Raw genomic sequence first — 15,416 nt, forward strand, 5'->3', positions numbered from 1 at the left:
GCACACCCCCCTCAACCTCCATTCACATGCTGAAGCCCTGACCCACAATGTGCTGGCATTTGCAGAGGGTGTCTTTGGGAGATAATCAGATCCTGAGAGGGAAATTCTTCCCTTACTCACTAACTTCCATCAGTGCCACAAACCCATATCATCCACTGCCTTGGCGTTTACAATAGTCTGGCTGGTCTTCTTGCCTCCAACCCTGTTGCTTCAAAACCACTCTTTACGTCGCAGGCCCCAGCCGTCTGTTTACAACGCCATCTGAAATTTGTCTCCCTTGTTAAAACCTTTCTGTGACTCTCAGTGCCTGTAGGATAAAGCCAACTCCTCTGACAAAGTGCACAAGGCCCTTCCTCCTCCAATACGCCTCGCTTAGGACGTCGACTTTCAGCGGTTCCTGCCAGAGTCCGCCCAGCCGCCTGGCCTGTTCGTCTGCCTGCGAGTCCCTTCCCCCTCGCAGCTGTGGAGAACTATTCATCTTTCAAAACCCACCTTGCATGTCATCTTCTCTAAGAGCTTTCCCAGAACCTGCCACAGGGGGTGAATCCCCCCACGCCTGATGCCTGAATTTTGGGCCGACATCTACAGAAATACTCCATCGTTCTCTTCCTCGGACAGCATTATGTCAGAGACCGTGTCGATCTACTTCATCCTTAGTGCCTAGCGCAGGCGAGATATTCTCCAAACGCATTGAATAAATAATCAGAAACTGGCAGGCATATTTCACCAGGGCCCAGTGTACAACCAGTTTAACGGAGAGAGCCTGGGGCTTGTGACTAAACCCCTGCTGAGAGTCATCAGGTCGCCTACTCTGGTGCCCGTGCCAGGCCTGGGTTTCCACCAGAGCACAACCGGATAAATAGAGACCACCTTGCTAAGGGCTTTCCTAGAGAGCTGAGAATGCAAGGCAGAACACACCCAGACATAGGGCAGTAGGGTAGGACTTGGAGGATAAATGGGGTTCACTGTCAGGGCCACGGAGAAAGAGCAGAGAGGCTGGCACAGGCTCCCTGGCTCAGTCCCAGGCAGGCGGAGGGGGAAGACTCATTCATCCAGGGCCAGCCCAGGAGTGAGACTGCGGAGCTGGCTGGCGGCGGCCCAGAATCAGGCTCAGGCTCAAGGCTGGGAGGGGATTTCCTCAGGCTCCCTCCCCCAGGGCAGGGTGGCTGGGAACCTGCCAGACAAATTTAGTTCGAGGAGGAGCCAAGGATCACCCAGAAGCAGGGCAAGAACTTCAGGGCAGCAGAGGCACCCCCTCAGCCAGGGACGGAACACGGAAAGCAGCCTGCCCTGCCGGGGGACGCCTCCCACGGGAAGGAGGTAAGCTTCGGGTGCTGAGAGCCAGTGGAGGGAGTCCCTCCGTGTGGCCAGGGGGGCTGAGGGCAGGAAGTGAGAGTGGGGGCAATGGGAAGGAGGAGAACATACCTTGTTCCCCTAGCAACCTCCCTTCGGGGTAGCCTTTTGGAGTGGCCCCTTGGATTTTGCAACTTTCTTTTCAAAGTTGGCGATATGTTTGACCAGGAGTCAGGAGGCTGTTTCTTGGCTTCTTCCAGAGGGGCATGGTGGGGGTGCCAGGTAATGCTATTATTCCCTTTCTATGCCCTGGTCAACCACCCACCTCCGCTCCCCCTTCATCACGTTCCCCTAGTAACATCCCCACCATCCCTCCTGCCTCCCAGCGCCGCTGCGCCCCCACTTTGCCGCCCCCCCCGCCCCGCCCCCTGCCCCCTGCCACTGAGCCAGTTCCTAGCCTTCCTGTATTGCCTGCCCTCTGCCCCGCCTCTGGGCACTGCAGACCACAGGGAGACTGTCTCCAGCGCCTTTCTGCAAGGCGCCTCCCTCAGGGTTCCTTGTTTCCTCCTTCCTGGTACGGGGTATCTGAGGGATTTCAGTCATCCATATTTTTTATTATTCATTTTTTATTCATCATTGTTTGAATATGTATCTGGATTCTCTGGGGCAGAAAAACACACGCAATTTCTGCTCTTCTGGGGAATAAGAAAATGGAAATGTATTTCACAAGCATTTAGTGATATTTACAAGCTGGTAGTAGGCAGTGTGGCACAGAGGAAAATTATTTTGGAATCATAGAGACACTTGGTTTCATGTCCCACTTCTGTTCTCTTCCCGAGCCTCAGTGTCCTTGTTTGTAAAATGGTATTGTAACGAAGATGACAGGAGATAATGCACGTGAAGCACCAGCCCTGGTGCCGGGCACACCTGGAAGCCTCGGCGAACTTCCGGCCTCTTGCCTCCTTCTTTGGGCCCTTTCCTGCCACACCCCCCACACCCCCCTCTCTGGGCTTGTAAAGATATGTAAGACGACCTCTGGCCTTGAAAGCACTGGGAAGTAAACGCAGAACTGAGCAGTGAAGAGAGGGAGGCCAAGAAGGGGTGGGGGTTGGGCTCAGCAGGGAAGGGTCTGAAGCGAGAACGCTGGACCAGGGATGGGACCTGGGCGGCAGGCGGGTGTTACCCCCAGCAGGCTCTCCTGCTGTTTCCGAATCTGTGCGCTCACACTGAGCAAGTAATGGGAACTACCAGTTCCTAAATCCCCCCTGCTTTTAAATGCATTATCTCGTGTAATCATAACCCTGATATGGTATCATTAAAATGAAAGTGCAAATAGGCTAAAGGATTTGCCTAAGGCCACATGGCTAGTAAGTTTCCTTGTATCAGAAGGAACAAAAGGACAACATCTTTCCCAGCTTCCCTGACACCAGCTTCTCCTTCCCGTACTTCCCCTGATCTGGGCTGCCCCAACCAGGTGGGGAGGAGTACACTCCTTCTCTGCTGCATTAACACATTCATTCATTCACACATCATTCATTCTATCAAGTGCACTTTGTGGACAGTGTCTGTTGGTTCGGTTGTATAACTAGCAATCTGTATTGATGAATACAAGTTTAATGAAATTTTTGATGGGTCCTTGAAACAAATTTTTGATGAATCCTTGAAACAGAAATTTTTGATGAATCCTTGAGTAAATGAGTCTGGAAAACATTTTTTTTTAAACAGGGAGAGAAACATTAATGTGTGGTTGCCTCTCATGCATTCCCTACTGGGAATCTGGCCTGCAACCCAGGCATGTGCCCTGACTGGGAATCGAACCCGCAGCCCTTTGGTTCACAGGCCTGCGCTCAATCCACTGAGCTACACCAGCCAGAGCACATTTTTTAAAAATTGTATTTTATTGATGATGCTATTACAGTTGTCCCAATTTCCTTCCTTTGCCCGCCTCCACCTAGCTCACCCCCCACTCTCTCAGGCATTCCCCATAAATTGTCTATGTCCATGGGTCATGCATAAATGTTTTTTGGATGCTCTATTTCCTATGCTGTAGTTTACATGTCCATGACTATTCTGTAACTACCAACTTGTACTTCTTAATCCCTTCACCTTTTTCGCCTCTCCCCCTGACCCCCCTCCCATCTGGCAACCATCAAAAACTTGTCTGTCTATGATTCTGTTTCTGTTCTGCATGGTTGTTTGTGGGTTGTTTTTAAATTTTAGATTCAGTTGTTGGTAGATACATATTTATTGCCTTCTATTGTTCATATTTTTTAAAGGACTTTATTTTTTTAAAGATTTTACTTATTTATTTTTAGAGAGTGGGGAAGGGAGGTAGAAAGAGAGGGAGAGAAACATGAATTTGTGGTTGCCTCTCACGTGGCCCCGACTAGAGACCTGGCCCACAACCCATGCATGTGCCCTGACTGGGAACTGAACCAGTGATTATGCTGGGGTCACACAGCATAAGCTACAGAGCGATCTGCAGATGGCTGCTACTTGTGCTGGCTTAGAGGTGCCCAGGTGAGGCCAAACTGTGAACCAAGGCCAGCTGCTGTTGGTGCTGGCCTGGGGCAACTTAGCTAGAGGCATGGGGCTTGTTGAAGCCAGATGTTGTTTGATTGAGAGAATTTAGGAAAATCTGAAGCACAGACCAAGACAAGCCATTCATATGGAAAAGCCCCTGACACAGCTTGGGTAGGCCTGAAAGTTGGGTGGGACAGGAACTCAGGGAATCACAAGGGTGGGACAATGTAAGCCAGGTTGATGGAGTCTCAGGTGCTGCCTGCTGACTCTGGCTCTGCAGTGGGAGGGCTCAGACGGAACAGTAGCCTCTGCTAGCACTTCCGTCTGGGAGAAGCTGCCCCCCAGCTCTTGCCCTGGTGCTGGATAACTCAGTTACTCCCTGTATATATCTCTGATGCCTTTCAATCTGTTGCCCCCACGCTGGAGCTCAGAGGCGGTGAGTCCGAGTAAGTCTGTGTATGGGCCCTTTAAGAGGAACTGCTAGGGAGTCCAGCAGCCTCTGTCTTGCACAGCCTCGATCCCCACTGGTTTTTACAGGTAGACTGTGGGGCCTCTTGTGAGGCCAGAACCCTGTGCTCCTGAGACATCCCTCCCAGTTTTTATCCACCACACATGGGTGTGGGACCCGCCCATTCTGTGTCTGTGCTCCTCCTGCCAGTTCCAATATGGTTTCTTCATTAATTCTGTAATTGTTTCTGCATGATGGTTGTCTTATAGTTTAGTTGTCATTTTGATGTCATTGTGTGAGGAGGGGAGCAGTGTTGACGCTGCCATCTTCACTGGAAGTCTGCAGGATACAGTTATTGAGCATTTCATGGGCTCCATAAGAAGGAGTTGACGATGAATAAAACAGAAGCCCTGTCCTCAGGGTCCTTACTCACAACCTTGCAGAGGAGATGGTGATGATATAAAGAAGGCGATAGTGCCCTAGATGGAAACAGAGGTCGTTAAAGGTACGAAGGGTGCATTTAATTCTCCCATCTCTGCTTTGTTCTCCACTGTGGCACACACAGAGTAGATGCTCAATACAGCTTTGCACAGGAGGTGTTTAGGACGATCTTTGAAGGGCGTGTTAAGACTTCACCAGGAAAACAAATTGGGGAGGGAAACGATTCTGGCCGAGGGTGATTCTCAGGAAAAGGCCTAGCAGAGGGAGGGAGCTGGAATTGCTGGGGGCTCAGTGTGGCTGACGTGTAGGGTGTGTGTATGGAGGAATGGCAAGAAATGAGAGTAAATAAACAGGCAGGGCTCAGGTCATGAGGCCCTTGTGTGTCTTGTTAAAGAACATAGATGTTACACCAAGGGCGCTGGGTAACTTACTGAAGGGACTTAGCAAAGGGAGGACACCCTCTGATTTGTGTTTCAGAAGAGTGGCTGATGCCTGGGGGTTGAGGCGATGACACCATGATCTCCAGGCCTGATGGGGTTCCTACCTGTCCGAGGAAGTGAAACTTTCTTTTTGGGACTTTTGGTTCATGAAGGGCGCCCTGACTTGTTCTGTGTCTGTCCTGATCTACTGATCTATGAGTGCTTTGCCTTTAGCTGTACACTGTGTTACTACAGCTAATGTAACTGAAATTTAAAAATATATTATAAAAGTGCTGAAATTTATGAATGATTTACATTTGTATAATCTGGAACAAATTTAGGATATGACTTGCTATCCTTTGTGCTTTCTGGATTTTTTTTTTTTTGGTTGTCAAATGATCTTTAACTGAAATATTTTCCTTTGTCGTTTATTTATTTTTTATTTTAATTGTTGTTCAGGTACAGTTTTCTGTCTTTTACTCTCATCCCAGCCTACCCCCCTGCCCTCTCCACCTCCCTCCCATTTCCACCCCCTTAGTTTTTGTCCATGTGTCCTTTATACTTGTTCCTGTAAACCCTTCCCCTTTTCCCCTGAACTTCCCTCCCCTCTCCCCTCTGGTCACTGTCAGCCTGTTCTCTATTCCAGTGTCTTTGGTTATATTTTGCTTGTTTGTTTCTTTTGTTGTTTAGGTTCCTGATAAGGGTGAGATCACAGGGTATTTGTCTTTCACCGCCTGGCTCCTTTGTAGTTCTTAACTAGCTGAACATCCCACAGCAGCGCCGTCGATACCACCTATGACGTCATGAGCGTGGCAGCTGTGGACGCTGCAGCCCACTGCAGGGCAGTTACAGGAAAACTTGGATGGTTCCAGAGAGTTCTCTAGCTAAGGACTGGTGCTGGATCTGTAGGGCAGTGCTGACAATCTCATCAAAAGTGGTGTTTCCATGTGCTTAATGTGTTGGGCTTCTTTCTGTCTCCTGGTGGTCCTTTGAGGGCTTTGATGATCAGGGCAGAGGCAGAAGGCACTGCCTCGGTCTGGGCCTGTCTGTACTGAAGGGTCAGTTTCACTGGAATCTTTTGACTCTTCCAATCACCTGTTGTTTTGGCAATGTCACCACCAACATTTTTTTTTTTTTTGAGACAGACCCAGGGGATTGAGCTCGGGGGCCAGGGCAGACGTAGCATTGACTTCCCACTGGGACACCTCAGATATACGACTTTTATCTTGGAGGTAACTGTTGTCAGATGAACCTGAATTTGGACTGAACAACTAAAGAAAGTTTCACTTAAGCCCTCTTCTGAGCCCAAAGCTGAAAGCCAAAAGCTGTGATGTCTTATATAAAAGAAAAATAGATGGAGTTGTAGATGGGACACCAGGCATTACAGGAGCTGTGGATGTGTCCAGGGAGTTTGTGCCAAATGTGGCAGTCGCTCTGGAGGGTGAGAGGTGGGGACAGATGAGGACCTGGAGAGCTTCAAGGGAATCAGTTTCCAGATCCTCAAATTCCACAGGTATTCTTTCCTGAAAATACTCGCTTGTCTTGATTCTTTTAAATTCTCCTTTCAACTCGCTTTCAGTGTTCCCCTTCTCTGGCTTTACTAGATCCTTACTGAATCTCTTTATGGTGAGTTCCTTGGGATTATAACAATCAAAAGGATAATTGGAGAATGCTTTGTTCCAGAGAGATTAAGCAGAGAGAGATTAGATAAAGTAAACTGAAGGGGTGGTGCCTTACTACAGACTGACAGTATTTATTAAAAAAAAAAAAACAACTGCCCTGACTGGTGTGACTCAGTGGGATGGGTGTTGTCCCACAAGCTGAAAGGTCACTGGTTTGATTCCCTGTGAGGGCACAGGCCTGAGTTGCTGGCCAGGTCCCTGGTTGGGGGTGAGTGAGAGGCAACTGATCAATGTTTCTCTCACACATTCCTCTCTTTTCCCTCTCTTCCCCTTTCTCTAAAAAATAAATAATATCTTGCCCTGGCTGGTGTGGCTCAGTGGATTGAGCGCGGGCCTGCGAACCACGCAATCGTGGTTAGATTCCCAGTCAGGGCCCATGCCTGGGTTGCAGGTCAGTTCCCAGCAGGGGACTCATGGGAGGCAACCATACGCTGATGTTTCTCTCCTTCTCTCTTTCCCTTCCCTTCTAAAGATAAATAAATAAAATCTTTAAAAAATAATCTAAATAAATAAATAAATAAAATCTTTTAAAAATTAAAAAAGTGCTTGTTTAATGTTAGTTATGTGCCAGACACTGTTCTAAGGGTTTTACGGATTAATTAACTCATTTGATATGCATACCAGATCTATAAAGTAGATACTCATTCTTCTCCTCTTACAGATGAGGTTCCCAAGACACCCAGAGGTTTGATAAGTTGCCCAAGGTCATAGAGCTAGTAAGTGGCAAAATCAGGGTTTGAACTCTTGTACCTTTCCTCTAGAATGTGCGCTCTGAACCATTGTGCTACTCTAAACATCAATGCTTTACCTTTTTATCTATGTCTTGTAAAATTATAATTGGGATCTGAGCCAGTTGGCAGAGGGATGCAAATGAGCTCATTTATAGAAATTTTTGAAAATGAAGGTGGGTTTTCGTACAGGCAGAACATTCTCCTGGTCTGGCTGATCGGCTTGGCAGTGAGGGCTGGCTTTGACCGTCGGTTTCTACGGCAGACCAGTCCCATAAACTGAGCGGGCTGAAGCTGTGGCCTCCAGGTTTGGATGAAAGCACAGGGCCCTGCAGAAGCGAGGCCTGTGTGAGTGTGGCTGGTAGGGTAGTAATGCGGGTGTAGTGATTTGTAGTTCTAATTTGAACATTTCACCTAAAATGCCGTATGGTGTGCTTGAGTGTGATACTGTTATATTACAGAATTACATATTACATGCTTATGATTTTGTAATAAAAGAGGGGAGTTATTTGTGCTGGACCCTGTATATCTAAATCATGTCTCTAATAAAAACTGTGCCAGAAAATTCCACCTTGGAACCTGTTTTTACTCATGAAAAAATAATTTTTAAAAGATTTTATCTATCTATCTATCTATCCATCCATCCATTCATTTATTGGGGAGGGGAAGGAGAAAAACAATGATGTAAGAGACAAACACCAATCGGTTACCTCTCACACATGCCCCAGCCAGGGGCTAGGCCCGCAACCCAGGCATGTGCCCTGACCAGGAATCAAACTGGCAACCTTTTGCTTCGCAGGACATGCCCAACCAACTGAACTATGTTGGCCAGGGCATGAAAAATAACTTCAGTTATTATTTTTAAATGTGTGAGAGAATAAGAATTTAAAAATTCTTATGGGGACTCATGAGCAAAAACTGTGAAGACTTCTGGTGTGTGGCACACATAAACATTCTGGTCATGTGCATCGTGGTGGGGACACGGATTCTGATCAGGCGAGGTGAGCACCTGGTTAGGTAAGCAGGGCCAGAACTGGAGCAGGAATCAAGGTTTTCTGACTACTGTAATTTCAGTGCTCTATTCTTCCATACTTCCTTCTTCCTTCATTCTTCACTTACTTGCTGAATTATTAGGGAAGTGAAGGAGCTAGCCTTATATGAATGTGTTGGGGTGTGTGTGAGGGATGGAGAAAAGGTAGGTAGAGGGAACACCAAGTGCAAAGACCCTGAGGCAGGAGAGAACTTGGTGTGTTCCCAGGATTGAACGGAGGCCCTGTGGTTGCAGCACAGACGTGTTGGGGGACAGTGGTTAATTCCACAAACGAGGCAGGAGCTACATCATCAGGGTATAATCAGCCATAGTAAGGATCCTGCATTTATCTGAAAGACAGTGGGAAACCACTGAAGGACTTTAAGCAGAGAGTTGATATTTCTGATTTACGGTTGTGTTTTTGTTTTGTTTTGGAGGGGAGCAGGAGTGGAAACACAGATGGAGACTAACTGTACTCTATTTTTTGGAGGGCTATGAAGTGAACAATGGAAATGGAAAGGTAGAATGGTATGGGATGTCCTCTGTCTTCTAGTTCTAATGGAGTGTGTTGGTAGCTATTGCTGTATAACAAATTACCCCCAAACTTAGTGAATTATTTTGTCATGATTCTACGGGTCTGGCATCGGGGCACAGTCAGCTGAGCAGTTCTTCTGCTCCATGTGGTGTCAGCGGGGAGCAATCACTTGGCTGGACAGATGGTTCCCAGATTACAATGGTTTGACTTATGATTTTTTTGACTTTGCAATGGTGAGAAAGTGATGTACATTCAGTAGAAACTGTACCTTGAATTTTTATTTTTTTCCTGGGCTAGAGTATGCAGTATGATCCTCTCTTGTGATACTGGGCAGTGACACAGTGAGATGATTTTGTCCCACTGTAGGCTAATGTAAGTGTTCTGAGCACATCTATGATGTTTGGTAGGTTTATTAAATGCACTTTCAACTTATGATATGTTCAACTTATAATGGATTTATCAGGGTGTAACCCTATCGTAAGTCAGGGAGCATGTGTATTCATTTGGTGGGTGGACTAGGCTGGAAGATCCAGGATGGCTTCACTCTTAGGTCTGGCACATGGGTGCTTTCCACACGGCCTCTGCACACGAGTAACTTGGGCTTCCTCACAGCACGGTGGCCTCAGGATTGTCAACCTTTCTTTTTTGTTGTTAAGATTTTATTTATTTAGACTTCCGCCAAGATGGAGGCATAGGTGGAAACACTGTGCCTTCTCCCACAACCAAGTTTGAATACAACAAAGGTTTGGAGAACTCAGACACAGCCAAAAAAACCAGAAAATTGAATTATGCGGAAGTCCGACAACCACTAACCATTCAATGGGGACGGTAAGAGGGGCGGAGCCAGCAGAAGAGCTGGGTCGGGCAGGACAGATCCGACCTAGGCGCGGAAGTGGCCTAGGCGCGGAAGTGGCCCGGACCCAGTGTGGGTGTGGGGCAGACTGACCGAGGTCGCACATTCTAGCACAGTGAGACGGACCACGCAGGCCCCAGGGGGCGAGGGCTGATGGTGGTGTCACACTCGTGTGCAGTGGGACGAAGCGTGTGGGCCCGGTGACTGTGGCAGCTGCGGCACCGGTGGGGGCTGTGGCGGCAGGCGGCAGATGGGATGCCATTGTTCCTCGTTGACCCCCCCTCCACATACAGTGTCACAACCCAGTGACTTAGTTGCCCTGCGCTAGTGAACACCTTAGGGCTCCGATCCTGCAACGGAACAGGCACGAACAGCCCAAAAGATGGCGCAAGAAGAACTCAAAGTCCCAGAGCCAATAACTCTAAGCGACCAAGAAATTGCCAGCCTCTCAGAAGCACAATTCAAGACACTGTTTATCAGGATGCTCACAGAACTGGTTGATTATAGTCACAAATTAGAGGAACACATGAAGGCTAAACTAATTGAACTGAAGGGAGATGTCCAGGAAACCAATAGCGATGGAAAGGAAACTGGGACTCAAATCAATGGAATGGACCAGAAGGAAGAACGAAACATCCGACCAGAAAGGAATGAAGAAATGAGAATTCAAAAAAAAGAGGAGAGGCTTAGGAACCTCCAGGACACATCTTTAAACGTTCCAACATCCGGATTATAGGGGTACCAGAAGGGGGAAAGAAACAGCCATGAGTGGAAAACTTATTTGAACAAATAATAAAGGAGAACTTCCCCAGTCTGGCAAAGGAAATAGACTTCCAGGAAATTCAGGAAGCTCAGAGAGTCCCAAAGAAGTTGGACCCAAGAAGGAACACACCAAGGCACATCATAATTACATTAGCCAAGACTAAAATGAAGGAGAGAATCCTAGAAGCAACAAGGGATAAGGGGACAGTCACCTACAAAGGAGTTCCCATCAGACTGTCAGCTGATTTCTCAAAAGAGACCTTACAGGCAAGAAGGGGCTGGAAAGAAGTATTCCAAGTCATGAAAACCAAGGACCTACAGCCAAGATTGCTTTATCCAGCAAAACTTTCATTTAGAATGAAAGGACAGATAAAGTGCTTCTCAGATAAGGTCAAGTTCAAGGAGTTCATCATCACCAAGCCCTTATTATATGAAATGCTAAAGGGACTTATTTAAGAAAAAGAAGATGAAAAATATGAACAGTGAAAAGACAGCAAACTCACAATTATTAACAACCACACCTAAAACAAAAGCAAACCAAGAGGGCAGCTACATCAGGAGTGAAACCATAGAAATGAAGAACACATGGAGGGTTAGCAACAGGGGAGTGGGAGGAGGAGAAGGGGGGAGAAGGTACAGAAAATAGCATAGAGAGTAGGTAGAAAATAGATGGGGGGAGGGCAAGAATAGTAGGGGAAATATAGAATCTAAAGAACTTGAGACACGTGGTTATAAACTAACGGGGGGAGAATGGTGGGGGAGGGGGTGTGCAGGGTGGAGGGGAATGAAGAGGGGGAATAGAACAACTGTAATGGTATAATCAATAAAATATTAAAAAAAGAAAAAAAAAGATTTTTTTTATTTAGCCTTGGCTAGTGTGTCTAAGAGGACTGAGTGTCAGCTTGTGAACCAAAGGGTCACCGGTTCAATTCCCAGTCAGGGTACATACCTGGGCTTCAGCCCAGGCCCCCACTGTGTGGGGGGAGGCACGTGAGAGGCAATCACACCTTGATGTTTCTCTCCCTCTCTTCCTTCTTTCCTCTTTCTCTAAAAATAAATAAATAAATAATCTTTAAAAAAAGAAGATTTTATTTATTTATTTTTTTAGAGAGAAGGGAAAGGAGGAAGAAAGAGAGGGAGAGAAGCATTGATTGATTGCCTCTCGTATGTACCCCAACAGGGAATTGAACCTGCAACCCAGTATGTGCCCTGGCAAGAAATTGAACTGGCAACCTTTCAGTTTGCAGGACGATGTTCAATCAACTGAGCCACCCAGACAGGGCAGGGTAGTCAACCTCTTTTATATGGTGTCAGGCCTCACAGAGGGAGCATTCCAAGAGGGACAAAAGTGAGGGCTACAGATCTCTTAAGACCCGACCTTGAGAGGTATCCAGCACTACTTCTGCCACGAATTATTGGTCAAAACCAGTCACAGGACTGGCCCAGATTCAAGGAGAGGAGGAGCGAACCCCACCTCTCGGTGGAAGGAGTGGAAAATCACATGCTCCATCTTTAATCTACCACACAAGGCTTCTGGAAACTGAGTAACCACAACCACCCTGATGATGCTGACCCACTTTTAAATTTAAAATCACAGCGTACAGTGTTGAGACAGTTTATAGGTCTCTATACCCCACTGCACAGGGAGGGCCTGGGGAACAGGAGGTTTTCTTCTGTTTGTTTTTTCTTTGCATTTCTAGAGCCTGTCATATATGAGGCATTCCAGGTGTGCTTGTCCAAGGAGTGCACACAGCACTGGTTATGACTGTGGTATACGTAAGAATCCCCTGGGGTGTTGTTGAAAAAGCATGTAGATTCCTGAGCAAGACCCTAGCCTAGACCCTCTAGATCCAAATCTCCGGGGCAGGAGCTTTTAGTCTTGGTTGCCAGTGAAAACCACCAGTGCCCCAGCCCCAGCCCAGAGGCTCTGATTCCATTGATCTGGGCCAAGCTCAGGCAACAGTGCTTTTTACAGTTTCCTGGGACAGTTCTGATGTGTAGCCACGGTTAAGGACCACTGCCCTAGGACTGGAACCGGCCATCTTCACCTGACGTCCTCTGATGATTCTGAGGTAGGGGGTCAGTGATAGGGTGACCAACTGTCCTCAGTTTGCCCAAGTCCCACATCCCAAGAAATCCCTAGCCCCATGCAAACCAGCACAGTTGGTCACTGTCAATGCACCTCCATTTAAGAAACATTGTGGATGAAGCAGTGAAAGTCTTTTTGAAAAATACCTATACATACAATATGTAATGAAAGCAATGATTCTGCCTCCTTCCTTAAGAGACCGATATAGTGTCATAATGCTATCAAGTAAAGTTAACTTACTGAATTAAGGAGGTGGCTCAGGGTTGGGGTCTTCCTTCAGCCCCATGCTCTGTTGTGCTCTATCTGTTAAACTAGTTAAATAATGTGTCCACCCTTGGGAATTCTTGCAGACTGTTTTCCTCAGTGTACATGAAGCAGCTTTGAAAGACTGACCCTCATCAATATGCATGATGAATTGAGGATATTATAAGATATAGGGTGAAATTCTGTGTCTCTTCACAAGTGTGTATTATTATTACTATTTTTCATATTCCAATAGGGTACAAAAACATATGTAACATCTTAAATAGCTCTGTGCAGAGGCATTCTGGTATGGTGGAGAGCCCAGGGTCTGGCCTCAGAAAAATGGGTTGGTGCCGCAGCTTTGCTGTGACTTGGTATGTAATCATGGGTGCCTTCTCTGGCCTTAGTTGTTCCTCTATAAACTAGGAATAATGATGATGTCTTCTTCACAGGGCACCTGGGCGGAGCCATTAAAATAGGATAAGTAAAAGTGGTTCTGGAGACCGGGAAAGGGAGGCATCATGATTTTCTTGGAATGAGAAGGACACAAAGACATGACCAAGGCCCTGGTCCCCAACCCTGAACCATGACACAGTTGTGGGATTCCAAGGAAGAAGCTTTTAACATGCAGTGGGCATGCGGAGACCTTAGGGAGCAGAGTATCCCTACCTAGGTTGCCCTCACAATTGAGAACAAGAGTGCTTTGCTTCAGGAAGAAGAACAGCTTTTGGGGAAAAGGGTATTTTTTTTTTAAATCTTTTGCATATTTATTCCAAGTGTATCTTCAGAGATGTAGCAAAAAGAAACAACCACAGCCACAAACCCATAATATTGAAAAGCTGGCTCTCAATTTCTGTAGCTAAAAAGGCACTCTTTCAGGTCATAACCACAGAGATTGCTACAGGCCTCTGGAATTGGGCATAATGATGGTTTGCAGTATGACGAAGGACACTGTTAATCTTTGTGGCCCAGTAGCCCAATCTGTGGCTTCTCCAATTACTCAGGTTGCCTAGCAACATCACCAAAAGCCTCCTGGCCAGGCCCAGCTGGGCAGCAATTGGGTACACCCAGCATAGCCTGCTGCCCCGCATAGCCTGCCGGCCAGCCACATCAAGGCTGCACACAGCCTCGGCAGGAGCCTGCCTGGTACCAGTGAATGGGTGGGGCCAGCAGTTTAAAAAGACAATTCAGACATTTAGAACCCACTTGTTTGAATGCAGCTAGGAAAGAAACGCAAGCAAATGATCTGAACTCTCTTCTGTCAAAGAGGAGTTGTGGCCTCCCCTGGGTGAGGCGAAGAAAGGAAGGTGAGCCTGGCTTAGCCCTCTGGCTTCTCAGACAGGCAAACCCTTTCCTTTCCTGGATGCCTGTGTCCACGCTGACTCCCTGTGGCAGCGACAGGAGTGGCGGGGATTCCCAGTCCCGTCCTCAGGGCTGGAGTCCTGCCAGTTCTTTGGCAGCCCCCATTTGGGAGCTCCCAGGGTCTAGTCTGTTCTGTTTGGGGAGCTGGAAGGTGAAGAGGGAGATTAGGGTAGAGGGAAGGAAGGGGTGGAAATAATCAAAATAGCGATGTACACTTCTGTGACGCTGGGTGTGTTGAAGTCACAGGGCAGAGAACACTTCGGTTCTCGGAGTTGGACACCCTGGGCTCGTCCCCCAGCCCTCCCCTCACTGGCTGTATGACCTTGATCAAGTTTCCTGGATGCCTGAGTTTTGTTATCCATAAGAGAGAGGTGTTGTTATCCTATTGTACAAGGTGGTTGTGAAAATTAACAAAGAGACTGCCCATAAAGTGTTTAGTATGGAACCCGGCACACGGTGCTCAGTAATGTGACAGCTCTTATTTCATTTGATCCTTATAATAATTCTGTAAGATATGCAGGGGACAGAGGAGCTCTGTCACAGCTGAGCAAACGGAGGGCCAGTGAAATTAGGTGTGGATGCTGGGAGTAAGACTCGGGTCTTTGCAGTGCCAAGCACAAGGAACAGTGCCCCTCACAGAAAGGCCACAGGCCCTTCTGCAGCCATTGCAGCACGGTGGCTCCACAGGTCTCCTCTCGCAGCCCGTGGCGGCAGAGTAATAATGTGGTGGGATGGGGTGGGGGGTGTGCGCAGAGGAAAAGCGAGATGGGAGGTGCTTTTCAACACACAGTGATATAGGCTTAGTTCAGGTGATGCACGTAAAATTCCTTGTCCCCCTCCTCCCATCCTTCATCCTTCATCCTTCCCTCCTTCCCTCTTTCTTCCTTCTTTTATACCTTCTTACCTTTCCTCCTCCCTCTTTTTCTCCTTACCTACTTTCCTCCTTTCTTCCTTCCTTTCCAGTATTCTTTTCAATAAACTATTTGTTTTGGAATAATTTTAGGTTTA

General features: G+C 47.3%; 1 protein-coding gene across 2 annotated transcripts in view; it reads left to right on the forward strand.

Annotated features, from left to right (window-relative positions):
* Positions 1 to 1,111: 1,111 nt before the first annotated feature.
* RHBDL2 (rhomboid like 2) overlaps positions 1,112 to 15,416 on the forward strand; it is a 54,226-nt gene continuing 39,921 nt past the window's right edge. The window contains exon 1 of one of the 2 annotated variants that reach the window (XM_037032629.1): positions 1,112 to 1,320. The gene's annotated coding sequence lies outside the window, so the exon portion shown is untranslated. The remainder of the gene's footprint in view (positions 1,321 to 15,416) is intronic. The other variant, XM_037032628.1, reaches the window with a different exon arrangement.

Source organism: Sturnira hondurensis, unplaced genomic scaffold, assembly GCF_014824575.4.
Source record: "Sturnira hondurensis isolate 20B ecotype Veracruz unplaced genomic scaffold, ASM1482457v3 Scaffold0021490, whole genome shotgun sequence".
NCBI lineage: Eukaryota > Metazoa > Chordata > Mammalia > Chiroptera > Phyllostomidae > Sturnira > Sturnira hondurensis.